The sequence below is a fragment of the Nuphar pumila genome, chromosome 6 (assembly GCF_984573655.1).
Source record: "Nuphar pumila chromosome 6, dmNupPumi1.hap1.1, whole genome shotgun sequence".
Lineage (NCBI taxonomy): Eukaryota > Viridiplantae > Streptophyta > Magnoliopsida > Nymphaeales > Nymphaeaceae > Nuphar > Nuphar pumila.
This window is the reverse complement of record NC_143254.1, coordinates 25,283,225-25,298,461: the sequence shown is the minus strand read 5'-3', so window position 1 is coordinate 25,298,461 and position 15,237 is coordinate 25,283,225. Positions and strand designations below refer to the sequence as shown.

At 39.1% G+C, this 15,237-nt stretch overlaps 1 long non-coding RNA gene and 1 pseudogene across 1 annotated transcript; one reads left to right on the top strand and one right to left on the bottom strand.

The window, feature by feature from the left end:
* Positions 1-352: 352 nt before the first annotated feature.
* LOC149834404 (uncharacterized) lies at positions 353-4,344 on the top strand. Its single transcript, XR_016432533.1, has 2 exons — positions 353-678; positions 3,621-4,344. It is a non-coding gene; the product is annotated as an uncharacterized LOC149834404 (long non-coding RNA).
* Positions 4,345-10,170: 5,826 nt separating this feature from the next.
* LOC149834403 (uncharacterized) lies at positions 10,171-11,000 on the bottom strand (annotated as a pseudogene).
* Positions 11,001-15,237: the final 4,237 nt, after the last annotated feature.

Genomic DNA, 15,237 nt, shown 5'->3' with positions numbered 1-15,237 from the left:
CGTGGCCCTGTTTGCATTTTGGATGAATGCCACGTGGTTTTGTTGACTTTTGACTTTTTAAAATGCAAATCGGATGGCCACGTAAGCAAAAACGCTCATTTTCTGACCTGATCTGCTTCCTTCATCTTGTATCAAAGAAGCATAAAGGTTACAGACAATGCTAGAGTGACGAACGTCATTATTTTTATAGAAGTTGGCCTAGGAAAAACGTAGAGGTACGTCATATTGAAGACGAGAACATGACGTCAGCATATATATATATATATATATTTTTTTTCCGATTCAACCGGCCACCCAATTAGACGTTAAAAAGGAAGAAAACTCCTCCCACCTCTCTCTCTCTCTCTCTCTCTCTCTCTCTCTCTCTCTGCCGACTGTCTTAAATACCGTACTTTTCTCTATTCTTATGACCATCGGTCTACCACACAAAGCAACCAGCGTCCTTGTTAAATATGCCCACTATGGAGTCTCGCCTGAAAAATCGATATATTGCATTCTTGATCTTGCTGGTATTTCTGTGACCTGATCCTGCCCCTCCAACCAAAAATAGCTTCTTCTCCACCGTCCATCAAGGGAATACCATTGAGTCGCATCTCACGATCTGCTTTCATTACCGGGAAGAACGAGTCTTTCCTACCACCATCAACCACCTCTTCATCATCATCATCATCATCATATGTAAGTTTGTTTTCTCTGATATCTTTGAAAAATGTTTTCCCTTCTATCATTAATATCTCTGAATTTTAGTTGGTAAGGGCATCGCTGGTTACAGTTTTGAGTAAATGCATGCAGCCATCAAAGAGTACTAGGGACTAGCTAGTTGGATTCATGAAATTGCCTAATTTTTTTTTTCTTTTCCTTAAAAGATGGCCTACGTTATATTAAAAGGATCATTACTTGGTGCTCTATGGATTGACAACAAATTTTCTTTAATAAGAATACGGTATTGTTATTCCCCATTTTAGAAAAGTGATATCCCTCGCTATTGGGAAAATCAGTTCTCTAGACAAGAACGTTTTTATATGTAATCATATAGATGGTATGGCAAGCAAGGGCCATTGTTTGGTAAGGTATTGGTGCTCAGTGCAGACACACGGCTTTCAGTAGTAACCGTGTGTTTTACGGTGTCAAGAGAAAAGGGAAGGAGGAGAAAACAGTTGGTATAGAAGAGAGAGAGGTATGCACACCAGGGTTATCGGAAGCATTGTAGGACATGGGAAAGCGCACTTTTTTGAAATTCATTTTGAAAGCCTGAAATGTGGTTTTGAACACAAAAAAAATTGAAAAGCTCGCTTTCCCTTTTTTATTTTTATTTTTTTGCTTCTTCCTCGCTTCTTAGGTCACTTCAAAGAAGGTATATGGTTGGCTTCTAAGTTATTTTGCGCTTTTGGCTTTCTAAAATTTTGAAAGTGCCTCGCTTCCCACTTTTGCTTCTTGCTCTCACTTTCCCAACTAGCAACTCTGATATCACACTTTCCCAATTTCTCTCATTTGGTTTCCAAATCATTGAGAACCCTGGGTTTTTGCAACTTTTGCCCCCAAAGTAAAGCAACCCAACATGTAATTTCAGGAAGGTTTAAGGCTACATGCACAAATTTTTTTTGTGTGTGTGTGAAAGGATGGCCTTGGAAGACCATCAGTAGTTCTATCAAGATCCAAGATTTGGAAAATTCCTGATTCCACTCACCAGCAATGAACCAAATGGGAACTTATAGTCCTATTCCCACCTTGCTGATAAAGTCCATCTTTCCACTTTCACAAAAGGCCTGTATGTCCTGTTTTGAAATAATCTGACAAAGACTTGGATGGCACTCACATTGTGTGTTTTGGCTGATATTTTAAAAATATGACAGACATGACATTCAAAATATGATAAATCTGATCACTTAAATTATTTCTTTATCATTTTATATTTTAACTCTTGGAAAATTAAGCACCTTGGTCAAACCACTTGTCCAAGTTGTCACCTCAAAAAATCAAGGCATCATATAAGTTGTTACCTTCATCACCGTTGGGTAGCATGCGTGGCCAGTGGGGTGGTTGGGCTGATTGTGAAGGTGCTGAGATGAAGGCACCCTATTCATGAGAGGTGGACCACGTAAGGCAGGGTGGTTGTGGAGGCCTCACCCAGGGTTTTTCTTGCTTCGGCGAAGGTTTCTATATCATATAAAAAGTACAAGTTGTTGCCTTAAAAAAAAAACACCAAATAAGTTGTCCCATCATGATTTTCACCAAACAAAAAAACAAAAATATCAAGAAAACAGTAAATGAGTCATATTTGATATCTTTTCTAGTTCACCGTATTGAGAAAAATTAGTGACATTTGCATCATTGTCCATAAAATAAAATGTGTCCTTGTTTGAATGTATGCACCCACTTGTCAGATAAGTTGTTTAAGCCCAGGCGGACGAAATTGCGTTGTGCACTGTATCCCAGCTGAACCACTCATGTGCATCAGATGCATCCAAACCAATGTTGTCAGTATCGGTATGGGCCTTGAATCGTTTGGCCAACGATTCAGGTGAATCTGGCCCATACCAATTTTCATGTGAATTGTTTTGAATGGGTCAAAATATATTTTGTGTCAATCAGAACGTGACACATGTTAAAATCATTAAAATAACATTAAAATAATTTATTTTAATTATTTTGGCATGTTTTTTAAAAATAACATATTCAGGTTAATTTCGTCTTGTTTTTTTGCCGATACAACACGTATCGGCCGATATACTGACAATATTGATCCAAATAACCCCATGGAGTTTGGGTACTTTACCAGATCTCTGAGGATACCACCATATCACTACCCTTGTGGGGTTAAGTTATGGGTCATGGTGTCGGTTGCTTACACTTCATGGAACTTTCAAAGTGAGCAATTTTCTGGCACCAATTAACCCCACGGGTCAATGATTTGAACACCAAAACGTAGACCATTTGCTTGCCTGGTTTCCATGGACCATTATCCACGTGTAGCCCTAGCTGACCATTGAGCAAAGAAAGTAGGTGGGATTGCCCTGGATCATTTTTCGGCCAGCTGATCCAATCAAATCATATGAACGATCAAGATCTAGCTTCTTAAAGAAAGTATCCAAACCCAAATCTTACCCTCTTTCTCTCTCCCTCTCTATATATGGTCGCTAAAATATAAGAACTAAAAAATATGAGAGCTAAGTGTGAACCAGGTATTTCAGCTACTATTTTGCAAATCCAATTCAGCAGATGTGTTTAGCATGGTCAATTTGCTAGGAATCAATTACTGGATCATGTTTTTCCCATAAAAAAAATGTTTTTTGGATGCTTGAATATTTATGAAAATTCCGAGTCATCGGTTTTGAAGCCTTTAAAAATTATGCTTATGCATCCCAATCTGATGATTCAAGAGCGGGTCCTTTCTAAACCAAGCATGCGTGCACATCACATCCGTAAAAATAGTCTATAAAAATCTAGGGTCACTCTCTATTCATATTTTCATTTCTCATATCCTACTATATATATATATATATATATATATATATATAATTTAACAACCCTGTTGCTCGTTGTCGCGTGCAAGAAATCTAGAGGTTAAAGCTTTATAGTAAGAAGCCCCTAATTTTCTCTTATTTAATGTGGTACAACAGTTCCAAAGGTGTCTGCGTCTTATCTATATTCAACCTGGTGTGCCGAATAGTTTCAGATGATGGGAAATAAGGAAAGAGTTGAAGGAAAAGATGATACCATGCTGGAACCAATCGGGAAGTCGGTGGAGATCCTTACCTTCTGTGCTCTAGTAGACAGGGAAGCAGAAAGGGTTCAACTACTAAGGAAGAAGAACTCAATGATCAAGCCATCCATTACCAACAGCAGGATTTGGCACCCAGTCTTTGAATTGGAAGACTTTGATAACTGCTTCAGGAAGGACTCACCAGTACAGAGTGGTATTGGCAAAGAAGATAAAAGGGATGCCCAAGAGAAAATGGTGAATGTAGAGAGAGAAAGAGAAGAGAGAAGTATGAAGAGAGTGAGAGAAGATGATGGCACGCCTCCCCTTGTTATCTCTAAGCATATGAAATGCAGTAAGGCTTTGAGGTCAAGGGAGGGGTTGGCTATTGATTTGAACAGGGAAGATGATTCAGTGTCTAGCTGCGGTTTGTTGCCTTTGTGGTATAAAGGATGACTGGTGTTGAGGTAGGAAAGGCATGGACTTGTGGGATTTGTTTCTAGCTAATGAATGGGAAGGATGAGATTTCCCCTTGTTTCTGTTTGCTGTTGATTTTTAGCATTGGTCATGTAAATGTTTGTAAAGATGGCAGCTAGTCTTTCTCTTGAACAAGAAAGCACAAGGGCAGAAAGAGATTCACTGCATTTCTCCTCATGTGATGGTCTCTCTCTCTCTCTCTCTCTCTCTCTCTCTCTCTCTCTCTCTCTCTCTCATACATGTTTGCCAATATGAGCTAATTGGACATACCACAATCTGACACAGATTTAGATGGCAAGTTGGCAACATCTCTCACCAAATATGAAACATTAGTCTCACAAACCTCTCCATGCTTGGGCTTAAGTTCTTGGATGTTTGTTTCATGATGAAAGATGACCTCTTTCCTTAAGAGAGTAGCAAAACAAACTTCTCCATGAGAAGTATGCGGTGGTGCCCAGATAATAAATGTAAAAAAAGGCCTCTTTCCTCTGAAAATGGTTTTACACTTCCCGCTTAAGGAAGCACTTTCCCTCTTGAACATCCTTTTCAAGGGAAAGTAAAGGGTGTATCAAACACCCGTTTAAGGACCAATTAAATTTGTGGATAAATCAAGCCTGAACAGATGCAATGGCAGAAAAAGGCCATTTGAACAAGGAATTGGCAAAGGCGAACAATTTGTTTTCCAAAATCAGCACCTTTGAACAAATTCCTTCATCATAATTAATAAGTTTGATCTAGATGCCATTTGCTCCTTTTTTTTATATAATCCAAAGGTACCCCCCAATCACCGACTGCACATTGGCTGGCCTCTGGTTGGTAAAATCTTTGAGGTCGCCCTTACTCACCAAGGAGTACACCCAGCTTCGATCTTGCAGCAAGGGTCGCACCTGTGGATTTCGAACTCAAGATCTAATCCAATCGGATCCCTAATCAAGTTTTTTTAAAAAGTATTTTGTTTTATAAGTGTTTGTGTTCTAAATGCTTCTCTCAAAAGAAAGCCTTTTTTGATGATTTTTTAAAAGATGGAGTTTCAATTGTTTTTTAGTTTTATTGAAAGGAACATGTTTTAAACAGAGGTTTGCTAACTATGGTTGGATGTGAAGGGTAAAATCCTGTTGTAGTTGCAAGTCCATAAGACACGCATACACTCTTCATTCCTTCATTCATTCAGTGAGAGGACCTAAATTCAATTGGAAAATTTTTAATTTGGTCTTATATTAAAAAGCAACCCAACGCCAAAGTTGATTACAGTGGTCTAATTGGACCTGTCTTTGTAAGATTTGGCCATAATTGATCGGAATTGTGAGGGCAATTACATCAGCTTGTTTTGAAAGAGCAAATAGGAAGACCGAAAAGAAGACAAAGAAGGGAGACTTTTAAGAATTGGAAATTGTGAAAAAATTGAGTGGCCACTGTCCATGGGAACAGATGGAGGGGATGTTGGCTAAGATGGGGGCCACTAATAATTTAGTAAGAGCTGGGATCAGGTCAGAGTGTGCTCTGACTGTATTCTGTCAGAGCAAAAAAAAAATGAACCTTTAGTGGCGGTCAAAAACCGGGTCTTTTTACTTGATTTTAACGCTGAACAAGAAAAAGATGCTGAACAGGAAGGTCTCACAACCCACTTGTAAGAAAAACACTATGATGATCCGGCAAGAGGTCTTGCAAGACATGAATGACCTCCTTACGATACAGTGCCACCTCCCGCAAGGAGAATCCATGTGGACCATCAAGAAGAGCCCCTGAATGCAAGAGGCAGCCAAATGAACAACCTTTAACTGCAATGACTCAACTGTTCTGTGTTCTTCAATCTTCAGCGGATGATAGTAAGAGGACCAACATTCTGCAATCCTTCATCAATACACACAGGTTTCTCATTAGCAGTACGGGACATAAAAGGCTTTAATGGCATTTAAGGTTCATCTATTTTACATGAACAACACCAAATTAAGCTGCTCTCATTGGCCATGTTGTTTCGTCCAAGTGTTTCAATTAGGAGCTTAATAAGTCATCTTAGTGACACCGCTTTTAATATGCCCATGCCTCGAACGAACATCAGGTCATATTGTATATAACCGATGGACTGTCATATTCAATCTCAAGCACACATCTCACTTGGGAACTGAGCATCTGATGTAAATCTGTTGCCGAATTTTTATAGAAAAAACTATCAAAAACTATGATTATCAAAAAAATAACTAGCTTTATCTAGGAAAACAGGAAAATAATAGGAAATTTAAATATACTAGAATTTATCTCGCAACTCAAGTGTATGATGTAGACTCAGCCCATCCATATGTGGATGAGATATTACAATCTAGGAAATTACAAATCTTAATCCTACCTAACTGTTAAAATAGAATACCAACGGGGAGGGGGGGCTCAGGGTGGTTAGTTCAAACCCCAGTGAGGCAGTGATATGTTTAATAGTAACGGGTGGTGTAACACCTCAATCCGGGATCTCTAAAGTCTAGATCCAGTTGGTATTACTTCTCAGAGTAAAAACATCTAGAGTTCACATGGCTAAAAAAAAATTCTTTAGTAAACTCAAATTCCTTAACAAGGTTCATCATCCATAACATAAAAGAAATAAAGATTACATCAATGTTCAATGACAAGGAATAGAACTAACAAACGATCAAAGTAGCTGATCACGTCCTACCTCCGCTAGTTTACTTGGAACTTACAGTTGTAATTATTCAAAGAGTGGGTCTATAATTCAGTAAAGAATATTTATAAGCAATAAAAGAATTTAACTTACAACTATAGTGGATTCTAAGCTTCTAGTTTGAGTTTATTTTTCGACACACCACACAAGTTTTGTATATTTTAAAATTTTCTCTTAACTCTCTCAATCTAACATCGCTTATAACACTAGGTCGACTATATTGATCATAGTTGTCTCTGAGTATAGCAACCAATGTAGAACACTACAATTATATACTATTGGTCAGATTATGAACCACATGCTCTGAGTGATCTATGGACAGACTGGACTAGTTTAGTTCTGTCTCAATCAGGAACAGATTGAACTAGATCTAGTTTAGTTCCAAACTAGATCCCTAACTAATTAGGGTCTGGATCTAGATCTAGATCTAGAATTGATCCAGTTAGTCACATATTGGATCCAGACCCAGTTCTAATTTGAATCCAAAACTATCAGACAGGATCCAAACCTAGTTTTGATCTGAATTTAGAATGGATCCAACTAGTTGCAGACTAGATCTAGATTCAGTTACATTATGAATAAAAAATTGATCTAAATAGTCTCGAACTAGATCTAGATCAGAACACTAATTTGGATTCAAGACTAACCATCCATATTCAGACTAGATCCAAACCTAGTTTTGATCTGAATTTAGAATGGATCCAACTAGTTGCAGACTAGATCTAGATTCAGTTACATTATGAATAAAAAACTGATCTAAATAGTCTCGAACTAGATCTAGATCAGAACACTAATTTGGATTCAAGACTAACCATCCATATTCAGACTAGATCCAGACCCAATTATGATTGGATCTGGTTCAACTTGGATCAGTTCAAATTAACTGGATTGAATTGGACCTAAACTCAGTCAAATCCAATTCAATCTAGACCCAAACAAAGAACTGAGACCCTATCAAACTCGATCCGGTCTACCGAGTCCAGTTTAAGGTTCGTTGACCCGACTCAATTTGGACTGACCTAGACCGAGTCAGTCTTAGTCAGACTCGACTCGGTCTGGATTCACACCTAGACCATTTTAATCGATCGATACCTTTTTTTCCTAATTCGGTTTGGGTACAACTCAAACTAACCCAAGACACGACAGACCCGACTCGATCAAGTTGGTTCTATTGACTCACAGGACTGTGGTTAAGGCAAAAGGGGGCACAATCTCTTCTCGACCTCCACTCTCACATCAGAGGTTGTTGGCAACCTCTCTCTCTCTCTCTCTCTCTCTCTCTCTCTCTCTCTCTCTCTCTCTCTCTCTCTCTCTCTCTCTCTAACAATGTCGGCAGCCATAGTTGTTGACTTTCTTTTTTTAAACTCGTTGACAGCCATGGCTGCCAACCTCCTAAAAAAATAGGAAAAGAAAGAGAATAGAGTGTTACCTAGACCGATGGTTACTCCTCTCGTTGTTGATGCTCCAGTAACCCTCCTCCCACTCTCTCTGTCACTCTTGAACTCTCTCTGTCATTGAATCGAGTGGGTTGAGCAGTCATTGTAAGGACTCTTATATAGTCCTCACGGCAGGTGAGGATAACCCTCACCCTCCCTCTAAATGGGAGAAGGTGAGGCTTATTCTCATCCCTTCTGCAACTAGAGGGGAAGGCGGTTCTTCTTTTTTAGGAACCGTCTTCCCAATACGTCGGGTGGGTTTTAGAGGTGGGGGTCTGCTTACCTTTTAAAAAAAATTTGTTAAAATAGGATTCTGATCGAGTACTTGGATCCAATATGCATTACAAACGACTCAATGCAAGAAAATGTCCAAACTATAAATATGGATCTCGAATGATCGAATGAAGCCTGTTTGGTCGGCTTTGCTCTTGCATCAGCATCTCAATTGAGAATTGAATGAATGGGGCCACGTACACCCGCATCAAGGGAGATGGCCATTGGGGATTGAATATAACCGAAGAATCGATTGTCTACAAGATGATGACCTGAATATAACTGTCATTCTATTTGTTTTTGTTAGATGCAAGAAGGGAGGGGAGAGAAAATTCCAAGAAGAAACGTGGCGTGTTTTTCCTTTTTGGAAAAAGTTTGGTTTTGATGGTGTGGAATAGTCTCATATTGATGGTGTTTGAGTTTGTTGTGGGCTTTATAACCCATATGTAAACTCTTACACTTGTTCTTAAGAACAAGGGGTTGGGATGACTACCACACACACACACACACGCCCGCCGTGCCCAGCCAAGCTGGGCTCGGGTTCGGGTAATTGGCCCTTTAGGGCCATATCCAATCAAGACCAATGTATCCTTTTGCCCCGATTTTCTATTTTTCTTTGGATTATATAAAGAAAAAGAGTCATGACTTTTGGAACTGGTGACCCTTGGCAAAGTCACACCCATTCGGAACTGGTGACCCTTGGCAGAGTCACAGTTGTTCAAATCTGGTAACTCTTTGCAAGGGTCATGTTTATTCAAAATGGGCAACTCTTTAAGAGTCATGTCCTTTCGAGCTGATCTCTTCCACGTCTATATAAACGTGGTTAGAGAGGTTCCAATGGGACGGATGTACACTCTATCATCTCTCTCTCTTGCTTTGCTAAAACTGTGAGGTCTGCAGTTGTAGTTCCTGAGGTTGTTTTCGAAGGGCGATCTACCATCGGCGTGCACCTATCCAAATCGCCGAGGCTATTGTATCCTGGGGGAAGGACGTCGGACCATGTTTGCACTGTATGTGGGGGCGAATCTTCTCTAAGGGGAGTAATTTCGTACGCCTTAGCTTTTTACACAATATTTACATGCTTTCGTTGTTTTTATTGTGTTATATGCATCTGTTTGTTCATATGTTGCTGTCTGGATTTTGGTTTTATGCGAAAACTGTCATGCTTGCTCCCTGTTCTTGTTTTGATCGACTGTCAATCATGATTTTCATACTGTTGTATTTTTTGCTTTATGTCATGATGTTGATTGTGAAACTGCGTGATCTGAAATATGATCCAACAGTTTTCCCTTAACGAAAGGAAAATTTTATTGAAAGGAAAGGATAGCATGTGTGATACACTTGTCTTTGGGCTAGCAAAGGCCCCAAGAACAAACAGAAAAACCTGGAGGCGGAAGCCTTGAAATCCAAACCAAGATCTATAAAATTGGAAGGACGTGTTACTTGATGTTCAGCACCTCTACTTCAGTTCTCCCAGGTTTGTGTAACTTCTTCAAGCTCTCATAAGTGCCCAACTACACACATTCATATGTATTAAAATGTGTGAAAAGTACAAAGTTCTATACTAGGAAATGTGATCGTATATATTGGAGCCGAAGTTGTACAAATGTTGAGCTTCATTCTATCATGGTCATGTTGGTCTTGAACAGAAGGACGTAGAGCTTGTCGATGGAGAAGCAGAGAAAGCCACCCAGAGAACGTGTCACAAATGAACCAAAACTCGTCCCCACCACGCATTGCCAAGCGAGTCCATAACGTCGATCAAACTCCTAGTGCATTGATCAAATACATTGTTATTGTTACGATTGTGAAATAGAAAACAAAGCAAATGGTTATGAGGACGATGGTGATAATGGCATGCAAGAGATCCACTAGGCATTGTCACGCCGTGTCGTTCATACTTAATCATGCCCACAAGTCACAAATGGGACTACAATTAAAATGGCCTGGCCTTGATCTGAATTGTAGAATTGGCCATCAATAGGAATTTATTTCATGCTGTCATTATTTTTTGTAATTGTCTATCTCTGAAAATTATGTTCTTTGTACACCTATATCTTACAGGTGATCCCTCATCACATGTATGATCTGCTTTTGACGTTTAATGGAATTACTTTCTTTCAAAAAAAAAAAACATGCTTCTTAAACTCTAGGTAGGTAGAGGAGTTGTTAAGAAGGTGGTTACCTTCTTTAGAGTGCATGCCATAAGCATGTGGCTGACTGTCTCAGACTCATCAATAACGTTTCTTGCACACAGGAAGGCATTGGCCTGCATGGTCGCTGGGATGTCGGCAGCCATGACTCGGACGTTGAGTGATGCTGCAATCGACGACAACTTGGCGCCTTCAAAGGGTGCCATCTTCAGTACCTGTCTTGGAAGGTCGTTCTTAGGCGCCGGAAAATCATTTTCCGGTGGATCAACCGCCCTTCCAGCCATGTTGGTCATCGCAGTTTTCACATGCAAAGGCAGCTCTCTCTCTCTCTCTCTCTCTCTCTCTCTCTCTCTCTCTCTCTCTCTCTCTCTCTCTCTCTCTCTCTCTCGGATGGCACGCGATGATGCTACTTTCCGTCAAATTCCGGTCATCCTTAATAATCTTGTTTATAAAATCTTGGTTGATGTATATGCAATTCTACGTATGCATCTTAGAGACCTCTCCTTCCGTCTGAACAACGTTCACTCATCGGTGGTTTCTTCTAATCCAGAAGATCCTGGTTGAGCTTGGCTTTGTTGTTTGTTGTTAGCTGTTTGTAGTTTTTTTTTCTTTAGCTTTTGTTTTTCTATATTTTAGTTTTGTTTTTTATTTTGTTCGGTTCATTGGTTTAACATTTTGTTGATCTTCATGAGTGATAATGTTGCTCCCGCCGGGGGCTGGTTGGTTGCCCGAGGATGTGCTTTGGGGGAAGGGTCCTTCCCCCCGTTCTCGAGTCTTGGCTTGGTTAATTTTGCACGATAGGATCCAAACCCACAGTAATTTAAAGAAGAGGGGCCTTCAGCTCCCGAGTTGGTGTGTGCTTTGTCAAGCTGCAGAAGAATCTATGTTTCACTTGTTCTGGTCTTGTCCAATATTTGTAAACATCTTTAGCAGGACCTGGAGGCATCCGGAAGTATTTGTTAAGGAGGAGTCCTTTGCGCTAGATCTGATCTTGGGGCTGGTTTGTATTAGGCGCAGCAAGAGGTGAAGGTTCATCTGGCGGACGTGGTTGCTTACTTCTTGGTGGTTTGTTTTGATGGCACGAAATGATGCTCATTTTCGTCATATTCCAGTTAACATTCAAAAACCGATGCATAAAATCTTGGTAGATGTTTATGCGATCTTGCATATGCATCTTAGTGATCTTCCACTCCCTCCTGTTGATGCTACCTATCCTTTGTCGCAATCTGGGCAAGCGGCTCCGGCGTGAGCCCATTTTATCTGTCAGATGCTCTTTTCTCTTGTGCTTTCTTTATTTGTTTTGGCTTTTGCTCTTGTTCAGTTCATGGGTTCAACATTTTGTTGATCTTGTTGAATTACTTTCGGTTCTCTCTCTCTTTTGGTTGGATGATTGGGTACAATAGAAAAGCAAAAACAAAAGAAGACAAGGGCAGTTTCAGAAGAAAAGAGTGGACGGCTGGGATTAGATCTATGTCAGGAATGACACTGCCCCCACCCCATATAACGCTTTGGAAGCTTTGACCATACGGACTGCCTGCTTCTAATGCTTGTTTCCAGGAGCTTGGCCTTATGGGCTTTTGATTCAGCAAAAGGACACGTATGCCCGACCCCATTCAAAGGCCACCCTCGGTCAAATTGAATGGGTACACCTGTGGCATGCATCAGTTTACTGTCAGAAAAGAGTGTTCAGTGGTAAAAGTTGGCTCCTTTGGGATGGTGCCCTTGTTTTGTTGCCTTACCATTGCTTTGTTTTTTATAAAAGCTCCTTCCATTTTTTTGTTTTTTTTGGTAAGCAAGTATTTTTTTTTTATAGACAAGCTGAGGTTAAGCAGACCCCTACCAGATATGTCTTAAGCCCCATGTGGCAGAAGGATTCAAACTTGGGCCTTCAGCTTGGCACAGGACCCCTCCCCGCATGGGATACCCCAGCTTGTATGACCAACGGGAGGCCCTGCTTGTCTGGGGGTATGGTTGTATAACTGGTAGGAGTCAGCCTAACCCCAGCTTTCTCTGTCAAAAAAAAGTGTTTACGTTGTATGCAGCAATGCAGCAACCTGCCTGACAGACAGGCATCCATCTTGGCATTTCTCGAGATGTGTGGTTTTTATCTAGAGAAATGTTGATGGATGGTCAGCAGTGGCCGAGCGCTAAATAAAAAATGACCTCACATAGGCCTCATTTAGTAAAGGGTTAATGTTTGCTACCCTTGTGGGTAAAGAATCCTCTAGTAAAAAGCACTAATATTTTTAACTTTTTAATACACCCTCTAGATATAATCAATATGTTTAGGTAGGTGAAAGTACGTGCTTGGATCATGTTATTCCAACAAGTAGATAAGATTTTGCTATTGTTGAAAAACCAATGGCTAACAATGTACCAAATTTTTAACCCTCATAGAATTGTATTTTTGTATTGAAAAAAAAATATCAAAGCACAAATTCTTACTATTTTAACCCTATTGAACACATCTGTAGGGTTAGATTTGGTCAAAACAACCTCCCACTATAACTTCCAACTAAGGAGTTCCTTACCCACAAGGATACCAAATCTAGACCCTTTATTAAACTAGTTAAAGCCACTTGCATGTTATTCAATGCAATTTGTTGAGTTAAAATGGGAATATTTGTTTTGAGGTTTGATCATATGTTTATTACCAGTAGTGTAAAAACTTAAAACCAAAGCACTTGCGCTGCCATCATTGTAATGAAAGGTTTATCAGGGAATTAAACAAAGAAATGAAAGAAGGATTTGGAAATCCACACAGATTTACCATTTACAGATTCTGATCGGAATTCCTATACATGCATGGAATTGGAATACCAACACTGATTTCTGTTTGGTTGATATTTAAAAATATTGTCAAAAACTGATAAAATCCTAAAATTTGCACTATTATCAAAATATTGCCTATTTTTGAAATATGATGCAATTTCTTGCATTGTTATGATCCTAACACATTTTTATCTTTAATTTTACACCTTTATATTTTTTAGTTTTTTCCTTGATATTCCCCGAGAGTTTCCCAAAAAATTTAGTCCCCTCGTCGACAGTTTGACAAAAATAATAGATGAATGATATTGAAATGAGTATCTCAAAAATGAATCAACACTCAAAATCACCAGCACTGCTCAATTATGCACAGTGAAGAACAAAGGAAAAAAGCACAACAAAAAATTTGTACCACGTTGATTTATCGCATCAAGACCAAGCAAAACATGCACTATGTACCAACGGGGGCTGTCAGTGCACGTCTCCTTGTGGTGGGACGTTGCGGGTTCAAAACCCAGTGGTACATTGAATAACTGGTGGGGTCTGCCTAACCCCAGCTTGCCTTTCAAAAAAAAAACACGCAAGTACAGTTTTGATTTCCAAATGCTGGTTATGGATTGAATAATTTATACAAAGGCCCATCTTTATGGACTTTAGCTGCGTCAGAAGAGGTAAGAAACTATTTCAAGTTGAAGGGACGTCAAGAGCTCAAAATCCACAGGGATGTGTCCCTTGTCACCATGCCTAAGCTGGGTGCACTCTGTGGTGGGCAAGGGGGATATAGGGTTTTTACACCAATGATCTCACAAGTGAGTGAGATGATTTTCTCAATTAACCCAAATAAAAAGAAAAGAAACCATTTGAAGCAACTAGTTGCTGCACCCCGGCCCCAAGCAGCTGCATGGATAAACACAACCTCTCTGATAGCAATAGTCATGAAAGAAGGTGATGTGGTCACAGCTGAAGCAGGAGTGATTGCGGTCGGAACTTGAGGTAGTTGCTAAGTGATTCAAGAACTATGCATGTTGAAACCGTCCAGTATCACTTGTTGCTCTATCTTCTTCAATCCCTAAAAAATCATGAAGAGAATGCAAATCTTGAAGCAAATTAAAAAGGAAATAGCCAAATGCAAGTTTTAGGATGCACGTTTTGAAGGTAATAAAAAAGTAAGCTTCTGCTTGAGAAAAAAATCATCAGAACCACTTATAACCTATGGTACCCAGACATTCCATTTTGCCCTCCGTACCCGTGTCGACATACAAGTTTTTATTTAATTTATATTTTATAATTATATTTTCAGTATGTAATATATATTTTAGATATAGCATATATATTTATATTATATTCAGTTTATTTTAGATATAGCATATGAGAAAAGAGATTTTAAGAACAAATTCTGAAATGTGGATGCTACTCCAAAAAGTAGAGCACTATATCTCTGATCACGTGATTCTAGGTGTGAGAAAAAATGATTAATCACTAAGGTCTCCAAATTTAGTTTCGCTTTGTACCCAAGAGATGAGATTTCCAAAAGAGCTTTCATCACAGCATGTGCATCTAGCAGCATCTTCAATCAAATCCCTAGAAGCCACCAAAAGAACATTCTATTTCTAAGTATTAGAAAAACCTTTAACCAGATAAATACATATATATATATATATATATATATATATATATATATATATATATATATATATATATATATATATATATATATCTACAAAAATAAGTATATATGTATATATATATATATATGTATAT